At 46.1% G+C, this 17,285-nt stretch overlaps 1 long non-coding RNA gene across 1 annotated transcript; it reads left to right on the top strand.

Annotated features, from left to right (window-relative positions):
- The first annotated feature begins 1,501 nt into the window (after window positions 1-1,501).
- Window positions 1,502-12,640, top strand: LOC116989887. Its single transcript, XR_004416364.1, has 3 exons — window positions 1,502-1,588; window positions 11,430-11,432; window positions 12,630-12,640. It is a non-coding gene; the product is annotated as an uncharacterized LOC116989887 (long non-coding RNA).
- Window positions 12,641-17,285: the final 4,645 nt, after the last annotated feature.

Genomic DNA, 17,285 nt, shown 5'->3' with positions numbered 1-17,285 from the left:
TTCAAACCGAATTCCCGGTTCCAGGTGGGAACCTGTTGTGCTCAGGCTCTGCCTGTCTCTGTAGGATACGTATATCATTCCTTGTTTCAGTCGCCACCTCTCTCCCAGGTACATCATGTCTGAATCGCTGCTGCTTCCTGCTCTCGTTCGCTGCTTTAACGCTTCATCTCCCTCACTGCCAGTTTCCAACCAGCTCTCACGTTCCTCTGCTCGAGCCCCGACTCTTTCCTTCGCTTTCTCGCCATCTCTATGTCAGAGAAAACAAGAGTGAACAAAGTCCATTCCAAGCCCGCGGACGCCATCGGCTACCTCGTCTAACCTCGACCCCTTTTCATGCATCAGAAATGCAATATTCCCCACAAGATCGAGTGAGCACAACAACAACACGCTTACATTTACAAAATATCCTCGCGTCTCTTTTAGGAGACTCCACAGTGCTTTATATGCGTAATGCCCCTGTCGTACTTAGGAAACCTGAACGGAAACCTCTGGAGACTTTGCGCCCCACCCAAGGTTTCCGTGCGGTTCCCGGAGGTTGCAGGTGGTTGCCGGAGGTTGCAGGTAGGGAGACTGACAAAAACCTCAGGGAACCACACGGAAACCTTGGGTGGGGCGCAAAGTCTCCAGAGGTTTCCGTTCAGGTTTCCTAAGTGGGACAGGGGCATAAGTCTCTTTGAAGAACAGCCACGAATGGCAACTGAAATGCAGGAGTCAATTTGTAGACAGGAACACACAAAATGAGTTTAAAAACATGCTATACAGTGCAAAGCGATTTGGGTTTATTTCAATTGCAGTATTAGAAGCACCAAGCACATTATTCAAATAAACACAATCTTTCTATTCAGTTCTTGTGAATGTTACTGGTGATGCGAATTATCCAAATTCAACATCAGGGTATTAAGTGTATGTTGTATTAATCTACAAACCTACAATATTGTAAGTGGTTAAGAAGTTTTTTAGATGGAACTGCAGATGCTGGAAAAACGAAGGTACACAAAAATGCTGGAGAAACGCAGCGGGTGCAGCAGCATCTATGGAGCGAAGGAAATTGGCAACGTTTCGGGCTAAAACCCTTAGGCTAAAACCAAGTTTAAATGATCTATCACACCATGGGTGGGGTGGGGGGGGGGGATATAAAATGACCCTATCTGCTGACCTGTGACCTATAAATGAACAATTATCTGCTGCCTTGGGTCTACCAGACACCCTAAATGGACCCTTGGGCCCATCTAGGCTAGCCTAGATATTAAAGATACCAGTTAAAACCAGGTTTAGATGGTCAATTACAGCCTTGGAAATACAAAATCACCCATTGCCTTGGTCCTACCAGACTCCCCAAATAGTCCCTTAATTGCCTAACTGGGGGGAGTTGAAGGTTTGATAGGCACAAGGCATCCACCCCCCCCCCCCCCCCCCCCCCCCCTCTCTCTCGATTTCTCTGCCTCGGGGAGGGGGTAGGGAGGGAGGGGGAGGGGGGTATAGGCAGCAGCTACCGGTCATGGAGCACAAGCCTCCCCATCGGGCACCGGGCCCAAGCTAGGCTGCCGGCGTCGAGGACCAGAGTGAGGACCGCAGCGCTCGTAGGACTGTGAAAAACAGCAGAGGGCTGGCAGGGCACTCACCAGCGTGACAGTCTACTACTCCGTCAGTTTCACCACCTCCAACGTGACCCCACCACTGGCCCCATCTTCCCATCTCCCCACATGGACGACAGATGGCACAATGGGCTAAGTGTTCGGCTGGCAACTTGAAGGTGGCCGGTTCGAATCCTGCTTGGAGTGTGTACTGTCGTTGTGTCCTTAGGCAAGACACTTCACCTACCTTTGCCTGGGACTAGAAACGGAAATTAGCTACTGATTGGCTACAATCTCGCATATTTACATGCAAATGTTAATTAATATGCACTGTCCCTATAAACAAAACATTTTTTATTATTTATATTATTTATGTCTGCCTTCCGCAAAGACCGCACCCTCCGTAACTAAAAATGTTAATCTATTCTTAAGAAATTGATAGATGTTTAGATCTGGTAATTGAATTTTGTAATTAGCTACAATTAGGTAACTAACTAATTATATGCTTTAATTTCAAGTCATCTAAGTAAGATGGTTTCATATTTGTTTCAGAATGCTTCAATCTATAATAACTGAAAATTTATTTTAGTTCTCTTAATTTTTAAGAAAGTTATGGCCATTTGACTGTCCTCGATCACAGCTTTTGTGTTAAGTCAATGGAAAAGCAATAGGGAACAAGATGCTAATTTCCGAGTATGAAAATGGCCACATATTCTTATAGAAAGTTACAAAATTCTTAAGGGGTTGGACAGGTTAGATGCAGGAAGATTATTCCCGATGTTGGGGAAGTCCAGAACTAGGGGTCACAGTTTAAGGATAAGAGGGAAGTCTTTTAGGACCGAGATGAGAAAATCATTTTTTACGCAGAGAGTGGTGAATCTGTAGAATTCCCTGCCACAGAAGGTAGTTGAGGCCAGTTCATTGGCTATATTTAAGATATGGCCCTTGTGGCTAAAGGGATCAGGGGGTATGGAGAGAAGGCAGGGATGGGATACTGAGTTGGATGATCAGCCATGATCATATCGAATGGCGGTGCAGGCTCGAAGGGCCGAATGGCCTACTCCTGCACCTATTTTCTATGTCTATGTTTCTATGACTTTTTTTTAATACTGAAGATATGAAAGTGAATTAGGTGACAAATTAAACTTCTTTTTATGCTTTATCTGATGGGATAAATTGCAGATTTGATTTTTTAAATCTCAAAAATTTGTAACTTTGCTTGATGGGGGCATGCACATTGAATTCTCCCAATTTTGTTAGCCCTTGCTGTCTCCTCCCCTTCCTACCTCTCCTTCAGCCCTCTGGCTGTCTCCTCCTCCTTTTTCCGTTATTCTCCGGCCCCCACCGCATGGAGTCAGTCGCATACTGGTGGGACAGGCCTCGTAAACACGGCCTCGTTAACCTGCCGTCACTCGTGAGCGCGCTCCAGTTAAAGCTCCATTCACAAAATCCTTTGTTCTCTCTGACATCACCGGCCCGCCCTCTGACGCGTGATTGGTCGGCCCAGATCTGGATGGCCCGCCCCCTTAAGCGTGATTGGTCGGCTGAGATCACTATGATCCGCTCCCGGATGCGTGATTGGCCGGCTGAGATCATGATGGCCCGCCTACTGTCGCGTGATTGGTCGGCCCAGACCGGGATAGCCCGCTGACCGCGTGATTGGCCCGCGCCATCCCTTCTCTCCAGGGATGTCAAGTCAAGTGTATTCGTCACATACACATACGAGATGTGCAGTGAAATGAAAAGTGGCAATGCTCGCGGACTTTGTGCAAAAAGACAAACAACCAAACAAACTATAAACACAATCATAAACACACACATATTCTTTTACATATTAAATATTGGAAGGAAAAACGTTCAGTAAAGTTAGTCCCTGGTGAGATAGGAGTTTACAGTCCGAATGGCCTCTGGGAAGAAACTCCTTCTCAACCTCTCCGTTGGCTATTTCCATGCCTGTCCTGTCCCGCTGAGTTATAGACCCAGAGACAGACAAAACAAACAAACAACCGTGCAAGCTATTCATTCACACATGGTCAGTATCTGTACTTTTAATAGTGTTATTTATTCATGCGGCGACTTTGACTTCTGTACATTCATCACCTATCGTTCCAGAGAGTACTCGTGGAAAAACGTTAAAACGCGTGCAAAGGTTGTAATTTGTCTGTACACAAAAATGCTGGAGAAACTCAGCGGATGCAGCAGCATCTATGCAGCGAAGGAAATGGGTAACATTTCAGGCTGAAACAATTCCTCAGACTGGTGGGGGGGGGGCGGGGAGAATAAAGGAAAAAGGAGGAGGAGACAGCCAGAGGCGAAACTATCGCCAAGCCTACGCTTGGTCTCAGACTCTGCACCAAAGATCTTATAGCGGAGCTCTAAGATCTTTGCTCTGCACAATAACATCACTTCAATACCAGACACTGCAATGAAGAAGGTGTCTAGTCCCGAAACGTCACCCATTCCATCTCTCCAGAGATTATGCTTGTCCCGCTGAGTTACTCCAGCTTTTTGTGTCTATCTGCAGTTCCTTCTTATACGCTCGATTTTTATTTAATAATCTCATGTGTAAACTTGAATTTAATGATTCAATTATACTCTATTGTCACGTGTACCTCGTGACTGGGATTATTTACTTTTGCATGCAATCCGGTAAAATACAGACCTCGCCTCCTCCATGGCCAGAGTGAGTCCCACCGCAAATTGGAGGAGCAGCACCTCATATTTCACTTGCGTAGTTTGCACCCCAGCGGTATGAACATTGACTTCTCCAATTTCAGGTAGTCCTTGCTGTCTCCCAGCTCTCTCACATCCCACTGTCTCCGCCTCCTCCTTTCTTCTTCCCGCCCCCTCCCCCACACCAGTCTGGAGAAGGGTGATAACATCACTTCAATACCAGACACAATAACATCACTTCAATACCAGGCACTGTAATGAAGAAGGGGTCTCGACCCTAAACCTCACCCATTCCTTCCCTCCAGAGATGCTGCCTCACCCGCTGAGTTTCTCCAGGATTTTTGTCTACCTTCGATTTTTCCAGCATCTGCAGTTCTTTCTCAAACAATCATTGTTCAATGTACCTCGGATCAGTGAAATGCCTTGTTTTTGCCAGCAATCCGGTAAAAAACAGATCTGACCTGGTCGGTAATGTGGGCGCCGACTAGGTTGCGAGAAGTTCAGTCTATATTTTCCCCGCAGCGGTGAACCAGGCCCCGCCGCACCAGGCAGCAGGCGCCCCCGCGTCGGGTCCCCCTTCGTTCTCGGCTGCCCCCCGCCGGGTTGCTCTCGGCTTGGAATGATTCAGGGCTATTTTCCCAGCGTGGAAAAGTCAATGACGGGACGCCATAGATTTTAACACAGTAGGGGGAACTTTCAAGGAGATGTGCGGGGCATGTTTTATTACGCAGGGTGGTGGGTGCCTGGAACGCGCTGCTGGAGTGGTGGTCGAGGCACATACGGAGGAGGCATTCCAGTCTGATGTGGCCCGAAGGAACTGTTCTGATTCTATGTGGCCGTCAACAAAACCGACAGGTTCATCAGAGCTCCCATTCTCAGCTCCTTACCCTCAACCATTAGATTCTTGAACCGACCTGCACTGCCTGCGTTTGGCCCACATACCTCTAACCTGTCCTAGCCATGTACCTGTCTAAATGCTTCTGAAACGTTACGATAGTGCCCACCTCATCTACCTCCTCCAGCAGCTCATTCCATACACCCACCACCCATTGTGTGAACAAAGTTACCCCTCAGGTTCCTATTAAACCTTTCCAACCTCACCTTAAACCTATGTCCTCTGGTACTTGATTCCCCTCCTCTGGGCAAGAGGTTCTGTGCGGCTACTCAATCTGTTCCTCTCATGATTTTTTTACATCCCTTCTAAGATCATCCCTAATCATGGAAAAGCAGCCAACATAATCAAATACTTGTCCCACCCCGGTCATTCCTTCTTCTCACTGTTCTTGTCGGGCAGAAGGTACATAATCTTGAAAGCGCGTACTACCAGTCTCAGGAACAGCCTCCTCCCCTCTGTTATCAGGCTTCTGAATGGTCCTTCCATAAGCTAGACATTGTGTGTTGAAGGGCCTGTTCCTGTGCAGTATTGATGACGACTTGTTTTCTCTGTTGAGCGGCAGTGCAAGGTTGATTTTCTGACCAGAGTGGAGCTTACTTTACTTTAGAGATACAGCATGGAAGTAGGCCCTTCGGCCCACCGAGCCCACATCGACCATCGATCACCAATTAACACTTGGTCTCTGTTATCCCACATTCCCGTTCACTCCCAACATACTTGGGGCAATTTACCGAGGGCCAATTACCCTACAAACCCGCATGTCCTTTGAATGTGGGAGAAAACCGGTGCACCTGGAGGAAACCCACGCGGTCACCGGGAGAATGTGCACGTTCCGTACAGTGAACATGGTCAGGATCGAACCCGGGTCTCTGGCCCCGTGAGGCAGTGGTTCAATCTGATTCTCCATATTACCTCAGAAATATTAACCCTTCCCTTTCCAGATACTGTACACTGCCCGACCTGCTGAATGCCGACAACGCTTTCTGTTTTTTTGTTGGCATTTTATGGTCAGACTCACGTTCCAATCACCCATTTAACTGGAAAAACTTTAGTTTCAGGGAATGAAATTTACCCGAAGCTGATTACAAATGACATCGGCTTTCTGGTCAGGGCTGTGATTGACGGGGCTGAGCTCCGCCTCCCCTCAGCCGTGCCCCGCCCCTTTCATTGATCGTTCCACAGCTCCGGGCTCCCCCGGGTCCTAAACCCCGCCCACACGTTGTTGTCCAGCCTCACTGACCTCCTCTGGCAGCTTGTTCCATTTCCCCACGACCTTCTGTGTGAAAATATTGTTCCTCAGGTTCCGATTAAATCTTGCACCTCTCACCACAAACCTGTGTCCTCTAGTTCTCGACTCCACTACTCCGGGTAAAAGACTGTGCATTCACCCTATCCATTCACCTCTTGATCCCATGCACTTCAGCCTCCGGCGCTCCAATTAATTACTGCAGGGCGTCAGCAGTTTCAGCGAATGGGAATGCGTTTTGAACCAGGACGTGGAGGATTAAAATGGCTGCGAAAGAGCAGGTCGAGAGTTGGACCGAGGAGATAGTTTGTCCCATCTGCCTGGATTTCTTCACCGATCCGGTTATACTGGAGTGCGGGCACAACTTCTGCCGCTCCTGTATCACACAGAGTTGGGACAGGGAGGGGAGAATCTCCTGCCCGGAATGTAGAGAGGAATTTACAGACCGCACCCTCAGGGTGAATCGGGCCTTGGCGAGACTGTCTGAGAAAGCTCGAACACTGAGCCTGAATCGGACAGAGAAGGAAAGTAAACTTCAGTGCGAGGAACATCAGGAAGAACTGAAGCTGTTTTGTGAAACTGACAAGAAGCTGATCTGTGTGATTTGTGCAGCTGGGCGGGAACACAAGTCTCACAGCTTCATGCCGGTTAAAGAAGCTGTTGAAACCTACAAGGTAAACGCAAACCGATTTTGATCGCATCATTGTTTAATTCCATCTTTATAATCTAACACTTTCATTCTCTGATTTTCAATCACAATCCCAGGATCAGGCGAAATCTTCCATCCAGTCTCTTACAAAAAAGAAATCAGGGATCCAGCGAATGGAGCAGCAACAGAAACAGAAGATTTCTGGAGTTCTGGTGAGGCTTTTAAGTTTCGATTTCCTGATCTTGTGTAGATTTGATCCCTGTGATACGTGTAATAATAGGGCAGCGCAGTGACACAAGTAGTGTTGCTGTCTCCTAGTTCTGGTGAGCGGGTTCGATCCTGACCTCGGGTGCTGCCCGTGTGGTTCACGCCTTCTCCCCGTGACCGCGTCGGATTCCTTCCACGTCCCCAATACACGCTGGTTCGATGGTCAATCGGTGACTGTTATAATCCCTGGGAAAGTGGGTGGTGGACGGATGAATGGGAATTAATGGGCACGCGAAAAAGAATAGGCAGCAGAGAATTGTATTAGGGGTAGAGGATTGATGGGTTATAACATTACCCTCACGACATTTCAGAATCATTTAGACTAAGAATTGAATTGGCAAAGCAAATAAAATATGTCCAGGACAAATGTTACGGTCAAAGTCATGAGGAAACACAATCAGTGACATTATATATTGATCTTCACCTTTTATTTCACAGGAACAGTCACACACCCTTCAGTCCAAGATCACATCCCAGTATGCTGAACTGCACCAGATTCTCACTGAGAAAGAGCAGCGCACACTGGCAGATATCCGGGAGGAAGAGAAGAAGATTCTAGATACAATGGAGACGAATCTTGGAAAGATTCAAGAGAATTTAAAATCTATTCAGGAGGAACTTTTAAAGTTGCAGCAACAGATGGATCAAAAAGACAGCGTGGTATTTCTGAAGGTGAGGGGTTACACTACAGTTTGGTGAAGTGAAAGTGCAGTCACAAAATGGTGGGTGACATTTCAGAAATAAATGCTGCATTTACCAGTAATTCGGAACTGAGTAAATGTTCCCTCTGTTCCAGCTGTTGTTGTTCAGAAACTAATTGGCCTCCCGCTGAATCTGTGGGATCTCAGGACTGTCTGGCCGGAATATAGAGAGGTGTTTGTATTATGTGGAGTTTAGAACAATGACAGGTGATTCTATATCTGATCCCAAGGACCAGAGGACAGTGAATATCTGGGAGTCTCCAACCAAGAGACTCTGAGAGATTTTACATGTTAGACATATTTTTAAACCAGAGGAGGATACATTTAAAAGAGATTTGGGGAATTGTAATTGACGGGAATGAGGCAAAGAGGAGGAGTTCAGTCCTGGGCTAGATCAGCCATGACCACATTGTGGGGATTAACATTGAAATCTAGAACGTGGCGCACACATCAGATTGATCATCTATATCCGGTTCCCATCAGCAGTGGGTGGTCACCTTGGGGGAATTTGCTCTGTTTGTTTTGTCCACCTTGTTTCACCATAGAATGACATCCCATTCTACATCATAGACAGGCCATTTGGCCCATCCTATCCAGTCAAGATTTCTGCTCCACTCACCATCCCTCCTATCTATTCTCCACACCCGGTAACAATATCCCAAATTCCATGAGCCCTAATGTGTTTACCCCACTGTTAATCCTGGCTAAATTGGACCAGCCAGGACTTCAAAAAGGAGGTTAAGTTTCAGGGTTTGCTGGGAGATTTGGTCAAATTGGAATTGCTCTCTGGGACAGGCTGCCAGAGATGCCAGGAAGTCTGGAACTTAGATCCAATTGGCAAGCAAAGAATGGGAAGCCTTGCAAATCCTGTCAATCTGGTACTAAATGCATAGAATGGATTGGATGGCTGCAAACCAGACATATACCTTGTAAATAGCTTGTAAATAATGTTGCAGAGTCTGATTCTGCTAAGTGTTGATTGGATGGGGTGTTGAGCCTTGTCTGAGAGTTCTGTTCATCAGGGTAAATGTTTCCAAGTTGATTTCATCTTGAAGTCCGTTATGAATACAATGTATTGAATTGTTGTATCATTGGGTTAGGGAAATGCCTGTTATGTATGGGGTTAATCGATATTTGTAATTGGGTGATTAAGCGACAACCCCGTGTGGTTCGGCCTCTCGAGTTTGCGGGGCATATAAAAGTCCCTGGTCACGAGGCTCAGGGCCCATCTTCTGGAAGAGCGCTCAGGGCCAGGTACCATCCTGGAGTGCCTCTGTCTGTGCGAGGCCTAGAGGGCTTGAACAGATAGACGCAGGGATCGAACCCACGGTGGGATAGGTACAGTGTGTGATCTGTGACGTGCTTTTGGTAGAATACAATTAATTGATTCAAGTGCTTGATTCAGTGTTTTCACTGAAACTAGACTGGGGGGAAGCGTAGAACCGAGCAATTATCACCGCTTGCATTTAAATTTATCTCTGCTGTTGGCTTCAGTCCCTCCAATGCAAGTGAGGTCCATGTTCTCATGACTGCATTCCTTTAGGTATTTATTGAAGACCACGTTACATTTCAAATTTGATTATTGGTCTCCCCTTCAATTTGAGATATTATTTCATTCCCAGAGATTTAAATCCACCGATAATATTAAATTCCCTCTCATCATTCCTGAAAACATCTACAGATGAAATCCCATGACCTGCCCAGTCTTTTCATTAAGTTCCATCCTCTCAGTTATGACGTCATTCTCATGAACATTCCTTGTGCTTTCCCCCATCGTTCTACATCTCTGCGGCAATATCCGCTTTCTCTCTGCATGACAGTGGCGATAAGTTGGGAAATGGGAATGATCAGAGGGTTGTAGAAATTTGGTGAAATTCCCGCTGTCGGGATGAGGACGGTTCATCTCAATCTATTGACATTTGTGTTTTATTTATTTCAGGGGGAAGCTGGTCGCAAGCGAAGGTAGGACATTGTCTTGACGGAAACATTGTAAGTTTTTGTGGAACAGCTTAAAACATTTCTAATGCTCAGTTTATAACCAGCTGTTCAATATTTGCAGGGTTCGTGATGAAGCCAAACCACTGTCGGTGGTAGATGAAGCCTTGCCGATTGAAAAGTTTCATTGCCCTGTTTCGTTCAACACGGCATTCAAAGAAACATCTGATGACTTCAAGCAAGGTAAAGCTTGTACCTTTTCCATTATTCTTGTTTCTGATATCTTTAAGCAATACCTAGATGCAAACATTAATAGTATTGTGGACTGAAGGGAAATTGGAGATACCACTAAACCCATCAGCTGGGAAGCATCACAGAGTCAGACGTTCATCCTCCTGCTTTGGGTGGAATACTGTGGCTATTCACCCTATCTGTGCACCTTATATAGATCTTATACACATCTATAAAAACACCTGGATGTGCTCCAAAGACAAATGTCCCTGCCTGTCCAACGTCTCCTTATAACCCAGCCCTTCAGACCTGATTAAATTATCGTAAATACTTTTGCACCCTCACTAATTTACTAACTATCTTATTGTGTCAAACGCTGTATTTAATATCCTGACCTATGAAAGCATGAGTGACAAACACAAGCTTCACCACCCTGCCTGTCACTGTTGCATCTTCCATGGCACTGTGTACCTGCAGCCCGAGATCTCTCAGTTCTATAAAGTTCCCCATTTACTGTGTATGTCCTGCCCTGGTTTGTCTCAGCAAAGTGCATCACCTCACCTTCACATGAATAAATCCCACCTCCGTTCGTGAGCCCATTGGCCCAGTTCACAGGGATCCCATTTACTCTCAGATAACCTTCTTCACTCTCCACAATGTCACCAATTTTAGTTCCATCTGCAAACTGACTAACCGTGCAACCTACATACACACCCATTCGTGTATATAAATAAGGAACAACAGTGGACTCTGTCTCCAGTCTGAAAAACAACCCTCTACCAACATCCTCTGTCTGCGACCTTCAGGTAAATGTTGTATTCCATCGGCTAGTGAATATCTGGAATGTTGTGTCCAAGGTGGTGGTGAAACGCTGAGTTATTGGATATGTGTAACTTGGCTACAAATAAATATTTGATAGATCGAATATTTAAGATTATGGGGAACTCACACAGAAGAGGAATTGGTGGCAGCTTAGATCAGCCATGATCACATTGAATGGAGGGGTAAGCCTGAGGAGCGGATCCTAATCCTGCTCCTGTTTTCTAGTGTTCCTATGCTCCTGTGTACCGATAAATTGACAGACTTGACAGAGGAAATGCAGCAAAGATTAACAATAATTGTTCCTGGGACAATGAGTTTGCTGTGCGGGGTGAGATTGAGTAGACTAGGCCTGTGTACTCAAGAGTTTGGGTGTATTGGGGCAGATCTCAGTGAAACACAAAGTTCTTACAGGGCTCAGTGGGCTGGATGCAGGGAGGATGTTTCCCCTGTCTGAGGGGGTCTGGAGCCAGCGGAAACCCTCTGAATGTGAGCTGCACCATTTAGGACAGAGACAAGGAGACATTACTGCACGCAGAGACTGGGGAACCTTTGGAATTCCCTGCACAGGTGGTGTGGTGACTCAGTCATTCAGTGCTCTTGGAGCTGAGAGCCATGGTTGTACATTACAGAATCAGGCCCTTCAGCCGGTCATGTCCATGTTCACCTATTTCCCAGCTTTACTAATCGATTTGCCCACATTACATTGGTATTCTTCTGCACATCACCTAGATAAGTGCCTCAAATATAATGATTAGATCTCACCACCGCCTCCTCTGTAGCATGTTCCAGATATCACCCACCCTCAGTGTAAAGAAAACTTACAACTCAGATCCACTTTAAAATTCCTTGCTCTCAAGATAAACCTGCACTCTTGATTTGATATCCCTGCTGCAGCACAGATTGCTGCTGCACTCCACCAGTCACAGACCTCCAAGCAGAAAACTCATCCTTCTACCGCTACCTTCTAGCTCCAACCACCAAGCCAATTGTGGATCCATTTCACCAGCTCGCCTTGGATCCCACCTGCCTTCACTTTCTGGACCAGCCTTACATGTGCAACATTGTCAAGTCCCTCAGTGAAGCTCATATATTGGTTCACAATGAGATCAGTGTGTTCTTGGTTGTACACACCCATCAAATCCACCCGTGAATCCATTCTTTCAGCGACCCTACAACCACAAGTATCCACCCATACGGTCCAACACCCGATCATTCAAACTCTGCTTCCTTCCATGGTACAAGCCACCCCTCCCTCTCTCTCACCCTCCACTCAAAGAAACAGGGGCAGGTCCTCTGGTCCCTCATGTCTCCCCCTCCCATTCACTATGATCATGGTGACTCCACCCCACACCTCTAACTCCTCTTTAACAACCTCAAACTACCACTCACCTCAATATCCTCTTGCTCCGATCTGCCTCCATATCTGAATAGCCCGCTTCATTCCTCCATCTCCCACCCCAATCTCGCAATCCTCCCCACTCTCTGCAGTCGTTCTCCCCGTCCACCCCCCCCCCCCCTCACGAAATTTTCCTGGATAAAATCTCTTAGAAAGATGTTTATTGTCCACCCTGATGTGGTTGGATGTTAAATCCCGGACACGGTTTCAGTTGTCAGCCCGCCTGTGCCTGAGGCCGAGCGGCTTCTCCCCCGGTCCCGGGGCCGCGATGCCCGAGTCTCCCCCCGACCCCCGGGGACTCTCTGATTCTCTGCTTCTCCCCCCAGTCTCCGTCACCCTGGATGTGGAAACAGCGCATGCGCTGCTCGAGGTGTCTGAGGATCGGAAGAGGGTGAGACGGACCGGGACCGAGAGGAGTCTCCCTGACTCCGGGAAGAGGTTTACATACAGTACGTGTGTGCTGGGATCGGAGGGATTCACATCGGGGAGACATTACTGGGAGGTGGAGGTGGCGGGGAGTCAGCGCTGGAGTTTGGGAGTCGCCGCAGAGTCTGTGGAGAGGAAGAGACCGGTCACACTGACCCTGGAGTCTGGAGCATCAGGCGGTGGGATGACGTGTTTAATGCATTCACCTCCCCTCGATCCTGTCTCCCCGCCCGTCCCATCCCCGGGAGGCTGGGAGTTTATCTCAGTTACGAGTCCGGGACAGTTTCATTTTACGACGCGGACACCAAGTCCCATCTCCACACCTTCACTGGGAATAAATTCACGGAGAAACTTTATTCTTTCTTCGAGACTCGGGATGGAAACTGGCTGAGAATCTGCTCCGGTTCCGCTCCGGGTGTGTAAAAAAAATGTAAATGTGGGAAGAGTGAAATAAACAGCAACTTAAATCAGAGCTGTCTGTCTGTCTGTCGATCCGTTCATTTTAACGCGTTAACCGCGTCCGGCAACGGAACAGAAATTACTTTAGTGAAAATATAAAGTTTGAAACAATCTCCCTTCCCGCGGGTTCAGCAGCAGCCGCGGGTGGGCGGCGGGTCCTGAGCTCCGGGCTCCCCCGGGTCCTAAACTCCCCCCGAGTAACAACGCGACACAAGCGGTGTTGGTGCGGAATTCAACAGCGGCGTAAAGGCGAGTTTGGGGATAGGTGTAGATAGAAGGGCGGAATAACATCGGAAGTGGTCAAGATCTTACTTTTGATATAGATATAAATTAAAATGTATTTACAAATAAAATCCGACATAATATTTATAGCGGGTAGATGGATAGAGGTGTTTTAGAAATTGGTATATATGAAACATAGAAACATAGAAATTAGGTGCAGGAGTAGAGGCCATTCGGCCCTTCGAGCCTGCACCGCCATTCGATATGATCATGGCTGATCATCCAACTCAGTATCCCATCCCTGCCTTCTCTCCATACCCCCTGATCCCTTTAGCCACAAGGGCCACATCTAACTCCCTCTTAAATATAACCAATGAACTGGCCTCAACTACCTTCTGTGGCAGAGAATTCCACAGATTCACCTCTCTGTGTAAAAAAATGTTTTCCTCATCTCGGTCCTAAAAGATTTCCCCCATGTCCTTAAACTGTGACCCCTTGTTCTGGACTTCCCCAACATCGGCAACAATCTTCCTGCATCCAGCTTGTCCAACCCTTTAAGAATTTTGTAAGTTTCTATAAGATCCCCCCTCAATCTTCTGAATTCTAGCGAGTACAAGCCGAGTCTATCCAGTCTTTCTTCATATGAAAGTCCTGACATCCCAGTAATCAGTCTGGTGAGCCTTCTCTGTACTCCCTCTATGGCAACAATGTCTTTCCTCAGATTAGGAGACCAAAACTGTACGCAATTAGAAGGAACTGCAGATGCTGGTTTAAACCGAGGACAAGTCTGAAGGAGGGCCTCGACCTGAAACGTCACCCATTCCCTCTTGTCCACAGATGCTGCCTGTCCCGCTGAGTTACTGCAGCATTTTGTGTTGATCTTCAGGGTTAACATCGGGGCTGGGACTGTAGTAGATATCATTTTCTGTAGTAAATGTATCTTATATAATCTGTATTTAAAAGTAGTTTTGTTAGTGTGGCCGTTCTCAGGTTACAGGCCATTTGGTCACAGACCACATGCTTTTTCATGAGGACACATTCCTCAGCTCTTCTGTAAAACAAAGGGCTCAGCGTTTACGACTGACAACTGTTTATATTAGTCTTAGATAGCAAGACGTCTCAGGATCTGTGAGCTACGTTTAATTATACTCATGTTGAGATATGAGGAAAGACAGATAAGATGGGTAGAAGTTCGTTGGGTGGGGGGTATGTGACCTTTGTATGTTGGATTTCTTTTGTTTATACAAACTGAGTGGACTAAGATGTTGGGAAAGAGATGGTGGTCTGGAAATGTAACAATGCTTTGAATAATGTTGTCAGTATGCTGCAGATGCTGGCTTAAACCGAGGACAAGTCTGAAGAAGGGCCTCGACCTGAAACGTCGCCCATTCCCTCTTGTCCACAGATGCTGCCCGTCCCGCTGAGTTACTGCAGCATTTTGTGTTGATCTTCAGGGTAACATCGGGGCTGGGACTCGGGTAAAGGGCTTAGATTCAGATAACCGACAGGGCTGGGGCTGGGACCCAGGTAAAGGGACTGGGACCTCGACCCAGTCAAGGAAGGACTTGGATTGGACTCAGATTAACGGTCTTGAGCCGCTCCCCATGGGGACCCGCCGCCTCTGCTGCAATTTAACACACTGCAGCATGGGGAGGAGGCAGGGCTGTAAATAATAATAATAATAATAATATCTTTTATTGTCATTGCACATCAGTGCAACGATATTTAGTATGCAGCTTCCAACCGATGTAAAAGAAAAGTAAAATAAATAAATAAGCTGTGTGACGTGACCATCCGAGGGAGACAGTGCAGGGAGGGATGGGGGGCACTCAGCAGGGCCAGTTCAGAGCCGCTATAGCTCTGGGAATAAAGGTGTTTCTGAGTCTGGAGGTTCGGGCGTAGAAGGCCTTGTAACGTCTGCTGGAGGGAAGTAGTTCGAACAGTCCGTTACAAGGGTGTGAGGAGTCTTTATGGATGCTGACGGCCTTCCTGAGGCACCGTGTGTGGTAGATGCCCTCCAAATAAACCCTCCTACAAACTGCTGCAACAGAGTGGGAATTCAGAAGTATCCTCTCTGGATATTAATCTTAAACATTGTCTATAATGTGGGTCTGTCAGTAAATAAATATCTCTCCCCCCCCCCCCCATATACATTATTGTCACGATTTAAACAGCATGTATTGTGTGGGTCAACTCTTAAATAGTCTCTTCCATTACCTAATGCACATTAATATATGAGCATTACATTAATATAACTGAACATTATCTATACTGTGGGGCAGTAGTGAATTAATATCATGTTTAAAAAGGAACTGCAGACGCTGGAAAATCGAAGGTAGTGAATTAATATCCCCCCATTACATCAATATTGGGCTTTAAAAACAACGTATAGCTTGTGGACAGCTGGCAAATGGCATCTAAAACTTAATAACATTCTAAATATAAAGTATGTTTGTTAATGTTTGCATCTATGAACTAATATCAGACAAAACATAATCTATATTGTGCGGCAACTAGTAAATTAATATTCCGCCTCGCCCCCCCCCATGCATTAATATTGTGTTTTAAACACAATGCATTGTACGAGACTTTCTCGTTAATGGCATCTAAAAACTAATAACGTGCTCTAAACATCGTCTATAAAGTGGGGTAGTTGGGGAAGTAATATCTCCCTGTACATTAATGCTGTGTTTTAAATACTACATATTAAATGGAGAAACCTCAGCTATAAACTAATATTAGGCTCTAAACATAATCTATACATTACTGCCTTGCTGTAAACACAATGTATTGTCTGGTGACAGTTAGTAAATGTTCTAAGCTATAAAATAATATGAGGCTCTGACCGTTATAATGTGGGACAGCTGGTACATCTGTACTCCTCCCCGATTCATTAATATTGTTCTTTAAATACAATGCAGCTCCCAGGCTCTGGAACTCCCTCCCCCAACTGATCTGCAATTCCGTGTCCCTCACCATCTTCCAGTCCCGCCTCAAGACCCATCTCTTCACTTCTGCCTATCTTTAGCCCCACATCCCCCTCCCTTTTCATCTGTGCATTAATTGCCTCATACTGTGTTTTGAATTGAATTCTGTCTTTACTTTGTGTACTAGTCATGTCTCTACTATTTATTTCATTCCCCTTATATGTTTTTCCTCTACCTGCTAAATTTTTGTAAGGTGTCCTTGAGACTCTTGAAAGGCGCCCATAAATAAAATGTATTATTATTATTATTATTAATGTATTCAATGAGGCATTAAAAATTGATCTATATACTAATGTCCCCTTATACATTTATATTGTGCTTTAAACAGCATGTATTGAGTAGAGAAACTTCATAACTGCTCCCATCAATAATCAAATATCAAGCTCTAAACAATTTTGGTGAATTAATATTTGGTGAATTAATATCTCCCTATTCATTAATAAAGTGATAGTGATACAGGTCCTTCAGCCCAACGTGCCCAGCTGCACTAGTCCCACCTGCCTGCGCTTAGTCCATATCCCTCCAAACCTGTCCTATCCATGTACCTGGCCAACTGTTTCTGAAGCGTTGGGATAGTCCCTGCCTCAACTATCTCCTCTAGCAGCTTGTTCCATACACCCACCCCCTCAGATTCCTATTAAATCTTTTCCACTCCACCTTGAACCTATGTCCGCTGGTCCAAGATTCCCCTACTCTGGGCAAGAGATTGGGGATACATGTACATATGTAGAAACCTAGTAAATGGTCTCATCTATAAACTAATATCCCCTTACACATTAATCTAAACAGCCTGTATTGTTTG

The sequence above is a fragment of the Amblyraja radiata genome, chromosome 30, assembly GCF_010909765.2.
Source record: "Amblyraja radiata isolate CabotCenter1 chromosome 30, sAmbRad1.1.pri, whole genome shotgun sequence".
NCBI classification, from domain to species: Eukaryota; Metazoa; Chordata; class Chondrichthyes; order Rajiformes; family Rajidae; genus Amblyraja; species Amblyraja radiata.
The sequence above is the reverse complement of the archived record's forward strand: the minus strand, read 5'-3'. Positions and strand labels throughout refer to the sequence as shown.